At 47.3% G+C, this 19,847-nt stretch overlaps 1 protein-coding gene across 2 annotated transcripts in view; it reads right to left on the bottom strand.

Annotated features, from left to right (window-relative positions):
- Positions 1-19,847, bottom strand: part of SDK1 (sidekick cell adhesion molecule 1) — a 982,790-nt gene that overhangs the window by 320,536 nt on the left and 642,407 nt on the right. The gene's annotated exons all lie outside the window — the stretch shown is intronic.

Raw genomic sequence — 19,847 nt, 5'->3', positions numbered from 1 at the left:
TGACCCCTGGAGGGAACAGGAGACAGGAAAGGTTTCTAGGAAACCATATAAATAACGCAGGTTTGCACTGAGGAATAACAGAAAATAAACCAGGCTAGGAATTAGCAAAATAGTTATGTGACACCGATCCCATTTGCTGAGAGATGTGATTTTTAGATGCCACAGCGTTCCCTGACTTTGGAAAGAATACAGGGCACACAAGTGCCACCAGCAGCATGCAGAGGGAAGAGGGCACAGCAGGGAGCAGCTGCTGGGTGACAGTAGCCTGAGGCAGGACCTGAGAGGACGTGACGGCTGTAAGCCATTGTGGCTCTAGGACACACACACACACACACACACACACACACAGCATGTGTATAATCACGTGTAATAAATATGCAGCGTAAGGATAACTGATGGGGGCCCACATGGCATTTTCTACAAAACCCGAGGATTCTGTGTCACAGGCGAGTTCTGACTGCAAGTCCCAGGCAGTCAGCTCTGTACCCCGGGGGCGCCATGGCTGTGGGCATCCGTTATTTTACATACGTTGCTCATAAGGCCTCAGGGATCACCTGTTCACCAATGGCACTCTCTCAGAAACCGCGTCCCTCGAATGCGCTGTCACAACGCGGCATGGCTGGTTGTCTCAGCCGCATTCCTCCCGTGCGCAAGCGTGGCCTTGCAGAAGGCAGCAGCAGCCTCACGGGTAGGCGTCACCCTGCCCCGTTCCCAGGAACAAGCCTTAGGGACTACTGGCGGGAAGAGAGGACACACCAGGTCAGGGGAGGTCACATTCCCACCTCCTTTCCAACTTGCCCAGAGCCACTCAGCAACACAGCGAGGAGAGGAGAAAGTTCGCCTATCCCTGGGTCCCAAGTCTCCAGGTGAGGCTGGCTCGTCAGGAGAGAAGCCCCGGCCCCAGTCCAAAGTGACTTAGGTGGGAGGCCACCTTCTCCTTGGTGATCCTGAAGGAGCCACATCACAGGCACAGCCCACTCAGAAGGGGCAGGTGCACTGCAGAGTGTGCCCATGGTCCCTAGCACACCGCGTAGGGTGTGCCCCGACCCTGAGTGTCTGTGTCCACAGCCCCTAGAACAAGCTTGGCATATGGCATGCACTCAGAAATGGCTGCCAGAGAAGATGCTAAACACCACCAAAGTTAGGCGGAGTACTTAATGTCTCTGCCACTAATTTCCTCATCTAAGAAACGGAGCTAACGGCTCCTACCGTCAGGGCTGCTGTGAGGAGTTACAAGGAGGCAGATGTCAAACGTCTGGTGCACAGTGACACTCGGTAAACAACTCCAGCAACAACAAAGCAAACTGTTTGGGGGATTCAGCTCACATGTGCAGGACACCTTTCATGTGGTTGGCACAGAGAACTCAAATGCTAAAAGCCCTCAGTGAGCTCCAGTCTTGAAGGAAATGAAACACGCCCGGCCATCAAAAAGCCAGCAACAAAGAAACCACTTCGGGCCAGACTGCCAGCCTCTGAACACTCAGCTAGAGTCTGGACTTCTGGACTTTCACCTGTGGTGTGGCGAATAACTGAAGACGGCGATCTGGTCATCTCTGCGCTTTAAACGTGGGGTTCTTGAGGACAAGCCAAGCGTTGAGGGAAGGGACGAGGCTGGAGACAGGGCAATGAAGAGCAGTATTTAGGTAAAGCGATGGGAACTAGCAGTGGCAGCAGGAACGGGGAGAAGGGTCGATTCTGTGCAGGCACAGGGAAGACTGACAGCCACAGTGGGCAGGGCCCCTTGGTTTCTGGTTCTGTCTGTATAGGACCACCTGCCTGTCTCAGAACAGAGATCACACGCCCTTATGATCTGGGGTCCTCTCACCACGTGAGCCTCAAAGTCCTCCCGTGGCTCCATGTGGCCTCATTTCCCAGCTACCTGCCAGAGTGAATTTCTGGAACTCACTTGCACAGAGAGGCAGCCTCAAACAACAGAACCTTATACCCTCACATGCACATGCACGCCTAGGCACACCTGAATCAGTGTTCACACCCTCACTCTCTTGCACACATGCACCTAGGCATGCCTGATTCAGTGTTCACACCCCCACTCACATGCACACACATGCACCCCAAGGCACGCCTGAATCAGTGTTCACACCCTCACTCACATGCACACGCACACCGAGGCACGCCTGATTCAGTGTTCACACCCTCACTCACATGCACACGCACGCTGAGGCACGCCTGATTCAGTGTTCACACCCTCACTCACATGCACACGCACACCGAGGCACGCCTGATTCAGTGTTCACACCCTCATTCACGTGCACACACACGCCGAGGCATGCCTGAATCAGCGTTCACACCCTCACATGCACACGCACGCCGAGGTACGCCTGAATCAGTTGTCACACCCTCACTCACATGCACACGCACGCCGAGGCACGCCTGATTCAGTGTTCACACCCTCATTCACGTGCACACACACGCCTAGGCACGCCTGAATCAGTGTTCACACCCTCACTCTCTTGCACACATGCACCTAGGCATGCCTGATTCAGTGTTCACACCCTCACTCACATGCACACGCACGCCTAGGCATGCCTGAATCAGTGTTCACACCCTCACTCACATGCACATGCACGCCTAGGCACGCCTGTATCAGTGTTCACACCCTCATTCATGTGCACACGCACCCCAAGGCATGTCTGAATCAGTGTTCACACCCTCACTCACATGCACATGCACGCCGAGGCACGCTTGAATCAGTGTTCACACCCTCACTCATATGCACACACATGCCGAGGCACGCCTGAATCAATGTTCACACCCTCACTCACATGCACATGCACGCCTAGGCACGCCTGAATCAGTGTTCACACCCTCACTCACGTGCACACGCACGCCTAGGCATGCCTGATTCAGTGTTCACACCCTCACTCACGTGCACACGCACGCCGAGGCACGCCTGATTCAGTATTCACACCCTCACTCACATGCACACGCACGCCGAGGCACGCCTGAATCAGTGTTCACACCCTCATTCACGTGCACACGCACGCCGAGGCACGCCTGAATCAGTGTTCACACCCTCACTCACGTGCACACGCACGCCGAGGCACGCCTGAATCAGTGTTCACACCCTCACTCACATGCACACGCACGCCGAGGCACGCCTGAATCAGTGTTCACACCCTCACTCACATGCACACGCACGCCTAGGCACGCCTGAATCAGTGTTCACACCCTCATTCATGTGCACACACACGCCGAGGCATGCCTGAATCAGTGTTCACACCCTCACTCACGTGCACACGCACACCGAGGCACGCCTGAATCAGTGTTCACACCCTCACTCACATGCACACGCACACCGAGGCACGCCTGAATCAGTGTTCACACCCTCATTCACGTGCACATGCACGCCAAGGCACGCCTGAATCAGTGTTCACACCCTCACTCACATGCACACACACACCAAGGCATGCCTGAATCAGTGTTCACACCCTCACTCACATGCACACACACACCAAGGCATGCCTGTATCAATGTTTGGAATCAGGTTCCTGGTGACTGCCCCAAGAACTCAGCCCTTTAGAAGCGTTCCTCGCTGTGTGCTCCTGTCCTGAAGGCTGCACTGGCTGTAAATCCTACTGCAGCAGAACAACAGGCTATCGACATACTCTTCAGCTTTTATCTGCCTTCTTCTCCCCCAAAGAAGTCCCAGGGGGACGTCCCAGGTACGAAACTGAGAAAAGGAGACTGCTTTGTCGACTCTGGGGAGTGCGTGTTGTGGGCGTGGTTCTGTCCTCCGCCTGTCCAGGGAGTTTCTTCTACTGTTTGAAGAGCCCAGGCAACTTCTCGGGACCCCTAGGCTCTAAGGACCCTGTGGTGAGGTCTTCAGGTTCCATACCCTGTGCCAGCAGCTCAGAGTAAAACATGTCTTCTGATCTATGGAAACCTGGCCAGTTCTCCTTTATTGAAGTTACTTTCGAAGGGGAAAAAAATTGCCAGAACAATCTCTTAGATATGCATGATGAAACTGTTTTCTACATCAATACAGTACAGCAACTCAGATGTGGCAAAGTCTGAATTACAGAGTTTTTTGTTGTTGTTAAGAATCCAGTTTCATTCATTTTAACTGCTCAATCTACTAACCAAGTCGATTCAAGGTGAGGCCCTGCCAAGTCTGCTTTAATAAAAATACAGGTCCATTTGTAAACAGTGACATTGGTGGGATCTGTGTCTTTAAAAACAGTTTGTTCATGGGAAAAGGCAAAACATGACCCTAAACTGCTATTTACACTTGAAATTGGCTCCGCACACGCTTTTCTCACAGATGGCGCAAGGGTAAATTCCATCCCAGGCCAGGTCAGATAATCATAAATTCCAAATGAGCGGAATCCAAACACAGGTATTTACTGAGCCCAAGCGTAGCCTCTAGAAGAAAGAATCAGGCTATAAAAGATAGGAGAAGGAACAGAGCCCTCAGAGACAGACTGGCCAGTGCCTGAGCGCTAGCAATTACCTCTGGCCTTGGCCTTCACACCAGCCATGGGAAGTCTCCCTCACCACCCAGCCAGGAACAGACGGTATCCTGGGAGTTCTGTGGCCGCCCCTCACTCGGGTCCTGGAGCAGCTATGAAGCGGAGCTCTGAGCCCCCTAAGACGCGACGTGGACTGCACCTCAGCTACTGGAGAGAAAGGAAACCTAAGGCTTTTCTAAGGACTTAAAATGAGAACCACTCAGGGCTGAGGGCTCAGTTAGATCACTTGCGCTCTCACTGACCCACACTGAAATCTCCTCTCTCCTCCGATTCTTTCCCATAACCCCAAGAACCTTGCATCCATTTGAAGCCTGCACGCAAGGCCTCCTCTGGCCATTTCTACAAGCAGGGTAAGTGATCCGCGCTACATAAAGATTTTTTTTTTTTTTTTTTTTTGACAGGCAGAGTGGACAGTGAGAGAGACAGAGAGAAAGGTCTTCCTTTGCCATTCGTTCACCCTCCAATGGCTGCTGCGGCTGGCGCACCGCGCTGATCCGATGGCAGGAGCCAGGTGTTTCTCCTGGTCTCCCATGGGGTGCAGGGCCCAAGCACTTGGGCCATCCTCCACTGCACTCCCGGGCCACAGTAGAGAGCTGGCCTGGAAGAGGGGCAACCGGGGCAGAATCCGGTGCCCCGACTGGGACTAGAACCCGGTGTGCCGGCACCACAAGGCGGAGGATTAGCCTAGTGAGCCGCGGCGCCGGCCCATAAAGATTTCTTGATGAGCCCTGCCTTCTGTTGCCGGCTTGTGGCACGGCCACCACTGCCAGTCAGGCCTGTGGAGCTCGGCAGCTCGCTGTCAGCCTGGCCCATCTGTGTCTTTCTGAGAAATCTATACCAGCTCCAAAACCTCAGCTGAGGGCACATGTCTGGGGGGAAACCGAAGTCTGAGAGGAGGAGGTGGAAGAAGCAGTCAGTGGCCATCTGGGATTCACTTCAGTGGCTTTTTTGAGCTGAAAGAATTTTTCTTTTTCACCTGTCTTCATGTTCATCAAACAACAACAACAACAAACCAGGGTGTTGTTTTAAAATGTCACCACACATCTGTGCATCGCTGCACTTGTATTTTAATCGCAGCAGCCCCCCAGAGGGGCATCGGAGCTGTCACAGGGGCTGTGGACCTGCGATCCCGGCTGCCCTCGGCCACTTCGGCTGTGTTGTCCAACTGCTGCCGCGGGGTCCGCCTCTCTCACCTGTTGCCCGGATGCTGCAGCTCATGCCTGAGTGGTTCAATCACTCACGCCGCATGGAGCTGGTATGCAGCCTCAACCAGCTGTTGAGGGTCTACTTCTAATAGGGCTGAGGTTTTCAGATCTTGGTCAGAAAGTGATGGCCCCTAGCTGCCCCGAAGAATGGATCCCTCTCCCTGCGGATGGCGACCAGCACGTTCATTTAAAATCTTCTCATTATGACATCCTTACTACCAAAGGGCACAGAGATGATTGACCTTGGCATCCAGGATTAAGGTAGCATTATTTTTCTTGATTACCAGTAGCAGAACAGAAAGGAAATTATAAAGCCATTGAGAGGATTAATATGGCCTTGATCTCTCTCTCCTGCCTCTTTATCTCAAGTGATTAAAATTCTGCAGGAATAAAAAAATGGCCATGTAGCATACGCCGGCTGCCACAGACAGATATGGTATCAGTTCCATGCATCAGCTCGCCGTGACAGCCATGCAAAGGTTAATTATGCACGCTGTATATAGTTTTAATCACTTTAATCAGAGCACTGCTCTGCCACAGCCAGGCTATAACTTCTGTACAAGCAGGAGAAGCACCATAGGCGTAGCGATGTTTGCACAGGGGAAGAAGAGGGGGCAAAATGTCACCTTAACCACAAAAAAGAAAGACAATGCAAAAGCTGCTGACTGAACAACAAGATTAAACCCGGTGCCCATGTGGCTACGTAAAACTGCGTGGAGAAACGCGGCTGCTGCCAGATACCAGGGCTGCACAGAAATGGACATTTCTTGGCCAGGATTCTGCGGCCCAGTCTGCGCCCTGGGGAGGACAGGACATCCAGGAGCTGGGGGCGCTGTGGCTGAGCCCCGGGCTGCACAGGCGCTTGGAACTCCTTGCTCCTTGTTAGCTTCCCAAGGCACTGTCCGGCTGGGTATTTTACCTCCACACTTTTTCTAATAACTGTAAGGTCAACACCAAATAAAGACTTGCACCAAACCACTCATTTTAACTTCTGCCAAACCAGCTGGGCTGTGACCAGGCAACGTGCTCTCAATCACGCACGTCCGCGGGCCACCACGTCTTTCCTGACAACTTCTTGGTTTGGGTTCACTGTCAAATAGCAAGAACATGAAAAGCTTTTTCAGTGTTGTGGAAAAGTTTTTTTAATGCAAGTTACTGCACACAGAATTCGGCTGGAGCGAGCACCAGCATTCCGGATCAGGATCTGACGCGGAGTTTAAATCTCCATGAACCGTGAATGCGTTCAATTTCACTAACCTGCAAAACATCTGCGCTTAGCAACACACTGCATGGTACAATGTCAGCTGTCCTACCTCACGATGACAGTGGGTACCGTGTATCACTGGCTCAGCAAAGAACAAAATTTGAGGCATGATTTCTACTGCATCTGCACACTTGCACATCATCACAAAGTCAAAAATTGCAGAGACTGGCTGTATCACAGATCAATCGCCCTCAGAGAAGAATAACTGTCAAAGAAGGGAGATCAACCGGGTGTGCTCCCCTAAAGAGAATTACTGACTGATGTAAAGGCTGTCGTCTGAGAGACTGTCAAGACGATTTCACATTTTTCACTATGATCATCTGTATTAGAATGTGTTAATATTTTTTTGACCTCGGCCTGGGTGGAGAGTACACAGGCATCTACTTTGTCATAATTCATTCAGCTGAGAGCTTTATACTTTTCTATATGCATGTTATACTTTCATTAAAATTTTTTAAATGTCACAAGGCAGCCCTGACATTAGGAGAAAAATAACCAGCCATACTTCCGCTAGGAATGCGAAAGGCGACTGTTTTAATATAAGGAAGTGGGTGACGGCACAGGAAGACTCACTGACTTCAGACCCACTCTGCTCACCTTCAGAGACAGGGTCCTGGGAGACGTACTTACAAGGCCCGCGTGATGCTGACACACAGCGGCAATTATCGTCACGACAAAAGGCTCGGTTTGTAGATAAAAGCTTTTGTCTACTTTTTAAATGCTGAATTTCCTTCATGTGAAGAAACTTTAAAAGGATACTGTTTACTTTTAGGAAGAGAACACTCTTCCTTCTCAAAGAACATAGTATTCAAGAGCTCCTGAGTGTGGCGATGTGGACACTGCGTGTGCTTTGATGGAAATATAACTTAACCTTTCAAAAAGCGAGTTTAGTTCTCTGTCTCAGTATTTGAAATATGCATCTCCTCTGCTCTGGCAAATCTACTTCTGTGATTGTATTTTAAGAAAACTGCATATGGATGAAAAGACTTACATAGCAGATACTCCACTGGACGCAATCTGAATTCCACTGATGGCTAAATAAATGTGCAAGTCCATCTAGCAGCTTCCCATGACGGTGCTGCTTACTGACACGCAAACACGACCACGGTCGAGGATTCAGGGGAGAGGCTGATCTGACACATGCTCCGTATAACGCCCCTTCTTGTCCACACTTGTGTTTTACAGACAACAGCTTTAGCCGTGGTTAACTCTGTGTGATAAGGACTACAGATAATCTGACATTTCTCTTTCGTACCTTTTCTGGATTCTGTCATTTTTATACTTTAAAAACCAAGACAAAAAGAGGAAACTGATCTAACTATTTTTACCAAGGAAAGAAAGAAATGTCTCTGTTAGATACAGTTCACATCTCTCATCAACCCCGCAAGATGTGAATTTAAAAGCAGGCACACTCAGCGATGAGGCAGGGGGGAGTGTGCTCTTTGAGACACGTGGCATCTAGAAACGTCATTATGGCATTCACTGTGTGCTGAGGGCCTGTATGTGCAAGGAACCTCAGTTACTCCTCCTAACAACCTTGTAAAATGCAGGGAATAGCCCCACAAGTGGAGGAGTACAAGGTCCAGAGAGGGTGACTTCTCAGTGCGTGGACAACAGCAGCAGAGGGGTGAGGCTCAGCTGCCACAGATGGGTTAGGGTCCAGACAGCAGGGTGGGGTGGGATGGGGGTTCTCTCTGGAAGGTCAGGTGAGGACCCTGCTTCTAATTAATCAGACCTTCATTCTGATTAGTCAAGAGTCTGTCCCGGGACAGAACCTGAATTTGTATTAACTGTGTTCTTTCTGCTATGAACACTCTACTTTCAAACAGAAGAGTTAAGATTTATACCCAAGACACGCGGGAGGAGAGGGAAAGGGGTTACTTACCTTACCAGTAAAAAGTAGTTGCTTTAAAAAGAAAGAACAAAGCAGAATTCATTCAAAAAGAAAAGTCCCATTAAAATATAATTCAATAGCACAAGTCAAACTGGAGCAGCTTTACTAAAAGACTTGGTGAGCTCCTCTCAACCGCTACGTCTCAGCCTGGCTACGACCTCGTGACTCCACACGGAAGCGTGTCCTGTGTCTTCACTAAAGGCGCTGTTGCCTCAAATGAAAAGACAAGGATCCATCCCTCTCTAAAAATCTCTCATTTGGCTACTTAAGATCTACTTTAGCATAAAACTCATAACTTCTTTTGAAATCGGAAGTGTAATTTTTAATATCTTTTCTTGTCAAACCAGGTCCAATAATTGTTTACATTTGTCCCATTTGCTCTGTCAGTTATCTCCAAGTATTACACAGACAACAAAACATTTGCTTTCTGAACCACTTGTGAATAAAATGCAACTATTGGGCTCTATCACCCCTAGTTTCACACTGTGTATTTCCTAAGAACAGGGACATTTATGGCATAACGGCCCATAATTACTGGTTCACACAATTACTAAATTCAAGTTATGTGCTTTTGGCAGGACCATCAGCATGGAAGGGAAACCGTGTTCTTCCCAGTGCAACACATCAAAAGACACATGTTGGTTTGTCCCAAAACTCAGATATTGACCTCAATCAAAAACACAGCACTGAGGTGAAGAATACATTTGATGAACTCACGAATAGATGAGAAAAAACTAAACCAGACTACCAAAGATAGGTCATGGAAATGACCCAAACTGAAACCCAAAGAAGAAAAAAAAAGGTGAATACAATTGAACAGAGCGTGCAAGAACTATGTCAGAACACAAACAGCTTAACACACACACCTAACTGAAATCCTGAAAGTAGAAGAAAAGGGATAAAAAAAAGGCCAAAAAAAAAAATGACCAAGTATTTTCCAGAGTTAGTGACACAAACCACAGATCAAAGAATTAAAGCCAAATATGAAGGTAAACAACACACAAAACCCCACGTCTATACATCATCTTCCAACACCTGAAAACCAAGGACAAAGAATCCCTGGAGACGCCGGAGGAAATACACGACACTGCCTGCAGATGAGTAAAATGAGAGTACGGCCAACTTCCTCTCAGAAGCCACGCAGGCAAGAAGACAATGCAAAGGCGTCGAATGCTGAAAGAATAACAACTCAGAATTCCAAAGCAGGGAAAAGTATCCTTCAAAAGCGAAAGAAAAATAAAAACACTTTCAGCTCCCCACCTGTGACCCAGAAAACCCTCTGGGAATTTATTGCCAGAAGACATACTCTTCAAGAAACATTAAAGAGGTGTGGGCATTTTGGAACAGTGGTTAAATGCCTCTGGGGATGTCTAAGCCACATCCTGCAGTGCCTGGGTTTGAAGTCTGGGTTTGATTCTGATTCTAGATCCCTGTTTCAGGCACCCTGAGAGGCAGCATGAGGTGGCCAGAGTGTCTGGGTCCCTGCCACCCAGTACGAGACCCAGGTTGAGATCTGAGTTTCTGGCTTTTCCTGGCCCAGCCAGGGTTACTGTAGGCATTTGGAGAGTAAACTAGCAGATGGAAGATCTCTGTGCCTGTCTCTTTCTCTTTCCCTTTTAAAGAAAATGAAACCAATTTTTGCAAATAAAGAGAATCCTTGAGGCAGAAGGAATGTGATTATAGTTCAGATACTTGGATATGTACAAATAAGCGACGAGTGTAATGGATGGAATTTTAAAAGGTACAATTTTTAAAAAAATTATTTATTTATTTGAAAGGCAGAGTTATAGAGAGGGAGAGAGGGAGAGAGGAAGAGAGGGAGAGAGGGAGAGAAGTAGAGAGGGAGAGAGGGAGAGGGAATCTTTCATCTGCTGGTTCACTCCTCAAACAGCTGCAATGGCCAGAGCTAGGCCAGTCTGAAGCCAAGAGCCTGGAGCTTCCTCCAGGTCTCCATGTGGGTGCAGAGGGCCAAGTAGTTGGGTCACACTCTGCTGCTTTCCCAGGAACATTAGCAGAGAACTAGATGGGAAGTGGAACAGCTGAGATGCCAACTGGTGCCCATATGGGATGCCAGCATCGCAGGCAGCAGCTTTACCTGCTATGTCACAATGTTGGCCCCTAAAGGGTACATTTAATCCTTCATTTATTTCAAAGTTCTCTAAGAATCACTGACTGTTTAAAGCTAAGCCAGCAACAATACATTGTGTGTTGATGGCGTCTGTGAAAGCATAATGCATGATAGTCACAGTAAAAAGGGGTGGAAGAGAGGAGCTGGGACGATACTGTCACAAAGTTCACTACATGTGACGAAGTATAATACTATTGGAGGTATATTTGGATTATTTTACAATGTAAATTGCAAACTCTGCAGCAATTATGATACATTTTTAGAAATGAGGTATAAAATAAAAGAAACCGAAAGCTGTTTTAGAAAACATCTAAGGGATAAAAAAAAAAAAAAAAAAGGCCAAAAAAAAAATGACTGAGTATTTTCCAGAGTTAGTGACACAAACCACAGATCAAAGGAGCTCGTAGAATTAAAGCCAAATAGAAAACATCAGTAAATGATACAGTAAAATGATAAACTTCCAGGCAGGTTGATCAAGAAAAAAAATCAAGAAGACCTGGATTACAACACTGGGATAGAAGAGGTGCATGACGACTGACACCATATGCATTACAAGAAGATGAGGAAACACCACTGACACCCACTCTGTGCCAATCAATTCAGCAAATTAGACGACAGATGAACTTCTGGAAAGAAACAAGCTCCCAAATACACTCAAGAAGAAAGGCAGAACCTGGACACCTGTCTTTGAATGAAACTGCATTTGTAACTGAAACCTTGACAACAGAATGAAATAAACCTCCAGATGCAGAGAGTGGCACTGGTGAAACCGTCCACACACGGCGACTACACAATCTCTTATGGAAAATGAGAGAATGCTTTTCAGTTCATTTATGAGACATCAGGTGCCCTGATAACCAACACTAGACAAACACACTACAAGCAAAGAAAACGACAGATGAGCACCCTTCATGAACACAGATGTCAGTCTTTCCAACAATGTTAATAAATTGCATCCAGAAACATAAAAATGGAAGCAAAAGAAGAGTAAGTTAGTTCCAAATGGGGTTGATCCCAGAACTGCAAGGTGACTGCACCAACTGATGTAATTAACCAATACAATGATCACCTCAATAGATGCAGATAGAGAACATGACAAATGTCACTTCATGATAAGATCCCTCACAAAACGAGAAACAAGACGAAATTTCCTTAACCAAAACACTCACGGGACGTCCACTGCACACTGCTAACCTCGTACTTAGTGGTGAAAGACTGAGCTTTCTCCTTAATATCGGGAACAGGAATGGATGTTTTCCTTAACCTCCATGCTTCATCCTCTGCAGATATAACCAGCGCAATGGGCCAGAAACACAAATAATATATAGAGAAGAAGAAATAAAATCACCTCTACTCATAGATGCAATGATTGTCTATGTGGAAACCCCCAATGAATCTTTGAAAAAGCTGCTACAACTAATAAGTGAATTTAGCAAGATGATAAAACACAAGTCACTGTATGAAGATCAATTATATTCCTATATTCCAGGCAAGGAGGAAAGGGATTTGGAAATAATATATCAAAAGCCAAAACTACCATTTAAGTAGCACCACAATAAATAAATAAAAGAAATACTTGAGGTATAAAGCTATATAAAAAAAAAAAAAGTAGGACCTGTGCTTGCTACAGACCATAAAATGCTGACAAAAGATATAAAAGATGTGAACAGATAAGAGGTAAAGTACATTCATGCATTGGCAGATCAGTGTTGTGAAGAGCTCAAATTCTGCCCAATTTGATCTATAGATTCAATGAATTACATACTTTCTACAAAAGACTGCCCAGTACCCTGGTGTCCATACTGGGAACTAGCGAGGTCAAGAAAAACAAGGAAAGAATGAGGCGTTGTTACACACTGCAAGGCACTAAGGACACACAGCTGAATGCAACAAGGCTTCCTGGAGCAGACTGCAACAGAAAAAGGACGTCAGCAGAGACACAGGTGACATCTGAACAGACTGTGCAGTAATGGTAATGCATCAACTTTAATTGCTAGTTCCAAAGAATACAGTACAGTCATAAAAATGATGTGTTATGAAAACTATTAGATGAAGAGTAGAAGGGTACATCAAGAAGTTCATGGAAAATGGAATTGGAATACAAGTTTATTTTGGTGCAACACATTTTTGAAATAGTACATATTACTGTTTGTGATCTCTGAACTTTGAGTTCTTCTGTAGGTCTAAAATTTTTTAAAATAAAATGTTTACTTTTTTTCTGACAGGCAGAGTTAGTGAGAGTGAGAGTGAGAGTGAGAGTGAGAGTGAGAGTGAGAGTGAGAGAGAGAGAGAGAGAAAGGTCTTCCTTCCGTTGGTTCACCCCCCAAATGGCCGCTGCGGCCGGCGCTGCGCTGCGCCGATCCGAAGCCAGGAGCCAGGTGCTTCTCCTGGTCTCCCATGTGGGTGCAGGGCCCAAGCACTTGGGCCATCCTCCACTGCCCTCCCGGGCCACAGCAGAGAGCTGGCCTGGAAGAGGGGCAACCGGGACAGAACCGGTGCCCCAACTGGGACTAGAACCCGGGGTGCCGGCGCCGCTAAAACGTTTACTTTCTACAGAACATAGTAAATGGTACCTGCTGGAGACTTCCCCCAGGGGCCGAGGAAGGACTAAGTCTAATGAGAGCATCTTGAATGAGCAGTGGGAGGCAGGAATAAAAACTACTCAAACATCATCACGCCGCCTAAGTCCCATGTGTTCAGGGCAGCAGCTACGTCCTTCCTGAGTGCCTTTTACTCCTCACGGCGTCATCTGCCCCTGAAATTGGCACAGGAGGTCAGCTGCCTCCACTTAAAAGGGGCAAAGAGCTGTAAAAATAACGAGAAGTGGCAATTACTTGATATATTAGAATAAATTTACAGAAGGAGAGTGTTAAATTTAATACATCAAAAACCCATGGAAATGATGGCCCCTAGATTGTAATAGCTTTATGGAGTCTTAAAGTAGGGTATTATATGGCTTTACATAAACTTTTCTGAGTGCTGACACAGGCTTTGTATTAAAGAATAATGCATTTTTAAATGTCTTTTATTATTTTGATCATTTCTACTTTTAATGATGAAATGACAGAACCCCATTTACACAGAACCTTCGGCATTACCCCCAGACAGACGATCCAAAATAAATCCATGCAATTTTTAACTTGTGATACTCAGGGAACAATAAATATTAGATGGCATTTCTTTCCAATGAAATAATTTAAACAGCATTTTCCTTTCCTACCCTGTGGGAACAAAAGGAACCAATATATTATTTGTTAAAGGTTGCAGGAGATGTGTCAGGTGGGATTTTAATTTCAATGTACACGTCAGCGCCGCCCTCAGCCCCCCAGCTCCCCAGTTTTTTCTAGGCAGCAGGACACCCCGTGATCCCGTGTGCCGGTGACTGCCTGAGGGAGCGGGCAGCCTCCAAAAAGTAAAGCTCCAGACGTAAATCCTGAGAAGTGAAGAAGTGCGTGCCCACATTGCCTCCCTGGCCTGTGGCTGCCGAGTGCTGGGCTGCAGGACGTGGAGGCAGTGAGCTGGCGGAGGGAACAGCCCCTCCGGGAAGCTGCGCTGACCCTGGTGTCCAGCCACTTTGCTCCTCCGATGCAAATCAGAGAGAAATGAAAACTACAACTGTGCCAGGTCCCCCCCACTTATTTACTTTTTTAAGGCAACCAGCGGACAGTGAATCTCCCACGATCAGCTGCGTCTTTTCCGAGTGAGAAAAGTGAATTGACTGACGATTTCCCTTTTGGATTACTGCCTTCCAACAACGGAATGTAGTAATTTGCATTTTCTATATAGAACAATGATATTGTACACGTCATTTGTCTGGCTCAGAATATTAGGCAACAAAAGCAAGCAATGAAGGTATTTCACACATGGGAGGCTAAATCCATCCCAAGCAAAGTCAGGCCCTTATGACAGCACCCACGTGCACCCAGGTTTCAGGGAACTGATGTATCCTCAGAGGTGCCCCTAAATTATAACAAGGGCGCAGGCTGACATTCATGCTAATATCTAAGGCTGAATGGGCGTCTGGGCTGCTGACCAGGGTATGATGCAGGGTTTGATTAGGAAATTCTCATGGAAGAAACTGAAATAACTGTAAGAGCAGTCTGACCATCATAGCAGAGCAGATCACATTATGTGGCTGTGGATTTGCCCATGTATTTTATTTTATCTAATAGTAATGCAAATTATGTTTTCAGCAAAAATAGCAAATTTGTTAACCAGCTGTCACCCAGTCTGTAAATCCAACTTTGATAAGATGGCTTTCTTCCCATTTCTTCTTTAATAAAGTCTAGCTCCTCTGTACAGACAGTTTTAATCTCATTATATCAAGGGTCCGCTTGGTGGTATTTAATAAGCACAGCGCTCCCTGAGACAAATCCCCTGCTCACGTGGCAGCAGGCGCTGGAATAAACGGAGCGGCATGTTTTTCAGAAGTGATGATTAGTGACAGGTTTGTTTACTGTTTGTTTAATCAATAAATAATTCTCCAAATGGGCAGCATTCGGTTACTTGATTAGATCTCCTTCCAGTTTATAAGGCCGGCCTGGCTCCCCCAGTTCGGTGCATTCCTCCTGAACCTGACATCCCACACAGCTGGATTCCTTGGTCACGGGAGCCAAACACACCAGCATTGGCATCCTGCTAGACGTCCAGACCACAGCGACTCTCCAGTTAAAACACAGGGCTTTCGCGAGGGCTCTGAGCAGCAGGCGGGCTCTGATCATCTCCAGGAAGATAAATGGAGATGTAATGATCTGCCAGAAGTGATTCTGTCTTCCACAAAAAAAACAAGGAAGAAAAACATGCTAATGCAGGGCGGAACGCACGCATAGCTAAGGAACAACAGTTAAGAGATAGGACGCACTGAAGTATTTCTATGGAAAATTCTTATTAAAAACACTATCTCAAAGCTGGGAAGTACACATCCTCATACTAAGATAACCGAAGTCCAACCTCCTAATGTACTTTCAAGTAACAGTGCGTTCTCTTCCTCCTGTGTCCGAGGCCTTTTTTTCCTTTAGCTGGTTTGATCTCATCTCTTCAGATTAAGAAAGGCCCAGGATGGGTTGGCACTGTGGCACGGTAGGTTAAGCTGTCATCGGCAACGCCAGCATCACATACGGGTGCCAGTTCAAGTCCTGGGTGCTCCATTTCCCATTCAGCTCCCTGCTAATGTGCTTGGGAATGCAGAAGATGGTCCAAGTCCTTGGGCTCCTGCACCCATGTGGGAGACCTGTATGGAGTTCCAGGCTCCTGGCTTCAGCCCGGCCCATCCCTGGCCGTTGTAGCCATTTAGGGAGTGAATAAACGATCTCTCTCTTTACTCTCTCCCCGCCCTTCCCTGTAAGTGCCTTTCAATTAAATAAATAAATCTTTAAAAAAATGACCAAGGTCAGTGGTTGTTTCATTTGAATCCAAGGATGACAGAATCAGGCTTTGTCTGTGTTTAATTAAACCTCATTTTCCTTTAGTTCTTGCATCCTCACTTGACTTTTCCCCTGGCACTAGGAATGAAGGCCCACATGCACACCACCACTGGTCTGCTGCTGGCCTCCCGGAGGACAGCAGAAGGGAATGTCTGCATCCCACCAGCCTGAGGCCCATGGAGGGGGACACCACTGTGGACAGGGCACCAACTCCACAAGCAATGGAATCCTGTCCAGGCTCTGCAGTGTGGAACCAAAGTCTTGCCTGAGTCGCACACTGACCCTCCATCATCACTGGCTTTCTGTGTGCCCAGAACTGATACCTGATCTCTCTCTCTCTTGAACTGAGCTGTGGCCCAGGGATTCTGCGCAGGGCTGTGGAGGCCAGCACCTACCTGGAACTGTGTGGAGACCTGTGAGTTTGTGCGTGATTCTGGAAGCTGCCCACAGCAGTCATCCTCTCACCCTGCACTGCCCTGGGTGGCTGTACTGGCTCCTCTGACCCTATTTCCCTAAACGCACCTGCATTTCCTGCCTTCCTAAGGCTTGTGTTCTAAGAAATCACAGCCGGTTCCCTGCTTTCACCCAAAGGGCGGATCGTGATTGGGAGTGGTCGCAGTTCCGTGCTGGCTGGTCTCTTTGTTCTCTGCCTTCTCCACTGTATGTGTGCTCTGGGGAGCAGGCTCACCCAGGCCCTACTCACCCTCACATGCCCAGAAGCTGGAGCAGGGCCCAGCCTGCGGGGAAGGCTCAGTCGATATTTGTTGAATCAATGAATACATGAGTGAATCTGCTTCTCAAAGTGCTCTGAGACCCGAGAACCGCTCTGATTTGGTTATCGCAGATGAGAGAAATCAGCCTCTCAATGTTCAAAAGGACTTATGCCATATATTATAAAATATCTTAAAAATCAATGAACAAAACGTCTTCATAAGATGGCTTCCTCCATCTTCTGACCTATTACTGTTCCTACCCACACGTGCATCGGAATCTCCCTTCATGTCTGTATGTCAGTTTGCTTTGCTGTTGCCCTCTCTGCTTTTCGAACGCACACTTAAGAAGGGGCTTCCCTTCTCCGTGTTCCTCAACACAGTTTCCGGAAAGCACTGGGGGAGGGATCCTCAGCTGCACTTAGACGTAGAGAAGGAAACCCGGAGAACTGATGTGAAGAACTGAGATGAAGTAGTCACCCGGCTCCTAGCTGTGACTGTCCTTTCACTTCTTCCTCCAGGTAGAATTTTCTGTAAATGGCATATATATATGTCAGGAAAGTCCTGAGCCTGTGGTCTTATTTCTCTCACATTTCAAACTCCCTCCACTGGGAGACAGATGAAATGTGCCCAACATGACAAACCCAGCTCCAACCTCAAAGAAGCAGAAAGAGGACACACTTGTTCTCCCTTTGTTCACTGACTGTGTGATGGTGAAGCTCCCCCACCTCACTTCTTCAGGAAGGTCTCTGTCGCCCCAGGTCCTGCTGTCAGACTTCCGACCTCTGCTTTCCTCCTGCCCAATCCACATTGGCTCAAACAGGGCTCCCTACGAGTGCTGTCACCATGGACTTACGTCGCTCCTCAAGACCAGGGGCTGTGCATAGTCTTCCTTCCTACTCCTGTCAGTAAACATGTTGGAGGAAACAGGTGCCTCATGTCTGAATGGTGGGAAGCTGAGCACAAGTATGACCATGCCATCAGACCTAGTACCCCAAGACGCCAGGGTCACTGATCAAGTTCAGACAGGGGCGAAGGAGAGGCTGTCACCATGGAGGACTTGTACCGGAAGGAATGCCTCCTGTCCATTTCTCTTTTCTTTGTTGTGGAGAGAATCCACTGTTATCTCTCCCTGCTCTTTCTCTGCCTCTTCATTCTTTCCCTCACTGAATTTGAAGAAAATAAAGTAAGCTCCTCTCAGTTTGTCCCCCACGCCTCTCCTAGGAAGGGGACCCCCAGAAGCACACCTGCCTCAGGTTGACAGTGTGGACGGCAGATTAATCTTCAGTGCTACCTAAGACCGAGGGCTAGATTCTGCTCTGCCAGGAAAGCCATCTTCCTGCAGATACTAGCTACTACCAACATTTGTGTTGTGGTTACAAGGATGATATTTTAACTTGTGTATCTGTCTATTCTTCTGTCTTATTCTTCAATAGACCAAGAATGCAGGCAGAGAAGGGGGGAGGGTTCTGTTTATTGGACTCTTAAAGGCACACCAATGTGCACAGGAAAGGATCTTCAAGAAGTTTGCAGAAAATGTGTAACTACATACATGCACGAATCCGAAGGAGCTTCTGTTAAACTCCATGTTTCCACAAACTTTTTGAAGTCTCTTTGTCTGTGTACCTTCTTTCCCTCCTCAAGCCCCACTACAATGACAGTAAGAGATTTTTGTTTAACGACTGGCCTACAAGTACAAAGAGAATAGAAACAGGAGGGGCAGCTGTCAAGATATTACTGCAGAACTTTGGAAGAAAATAAAATTGATGGGAAGAGAGGTAATCACAACACAAGAGCCTGCTTTATAAAACATCTCTGAAAAGGAAGGCAACTTATACTGTACCACCCAGAAGACAGGCAGGCCTTGAAGACTGCAGGAACCATGGGAGCTCTGAAGAGCTGGGGCTGAAACCCGAAGATGCTGAGCACCTATGCCCAGCAAACGGAGCCCCTTCCCCACTGAACAGGAAAACTGTCTCTCTCCCATATGTGAAAGCACTAGAAGAAAAGCCAGTTCCAGGTAAGCTGTGTGAAAACCAGACCAGGTCACCACTTCACCCTCACCAGGATGTTTATTACGAAAAAAAGCATAGGAATTAAACATTGGTGAAGATGTTGAGAAGCTAAAACCCACGTGCACGGCTGCTGGCAATTCTTCAAAAAGTTAAACACGGAGTTATCACATGACCCAGCAAGTTCACCCCAAGTACACAGCCAGAGGAACTGGACGTAGGAACCCAAACAGATATTTGTGTTTTCATGTTCACAGCAGTATTATTCACAACAGCTCAAAGCAGAAACAATCCAGTTATTCACTGGAGAATGAATGTGTAAATAAATAGTCTACCCAGTCCATTCAGAGCCATTTAGCCCTACATGCTCCATCACGGGTGAGGCATGGAAACATTCTGGGAGGTGAAGAAGCCTAACACAGAGGATAAACGCAGCAAGATTCCACATACGTGAGGTGCACGGAGTAGTTAAATCCGGCAACAGAAAGTAGATATTACGGGAGGTGGGAGACAACAGGGAGTTACCACTGGTATGACAAGAATGTTCTAGAACAACGTGAATGGCTTCACATCACAAGATGTACTCTTAAACCTAGTTAAAATGGTAACATTTAAGTAATTTACCATAACTTGTTAACTGAAAGGATCAGCCAAGAATTAGGGTGCAGCCTCCCAGTGGCCCCAAGACAGCCCTAAGACAGGCCAGGAAGTTGGAGTGAAG

Source organism: Oryctolagus cuniculus, chromosome 19 (assembly GCF_051225735.1).
Source record: "Oryctolagus cuniculus isolate XC-2025 breed Fujian yellow rabbit chromosome 19, ASM5122573v1, whole genome shotgun sequence".
NCBI classification, from domain to species: domain Eukaryota; kingdom Metazoa; phylum Chordata; class Mammalia; order Lagomorpha; family Leporidae; genus Oryctolagus; species Oryctolagus cuniculus.
The sequence above is the reverse complement of the archived record's forward strand: the minus strand, read 5'-3'. Positions and strand labels throughout refer to the sequence as shown.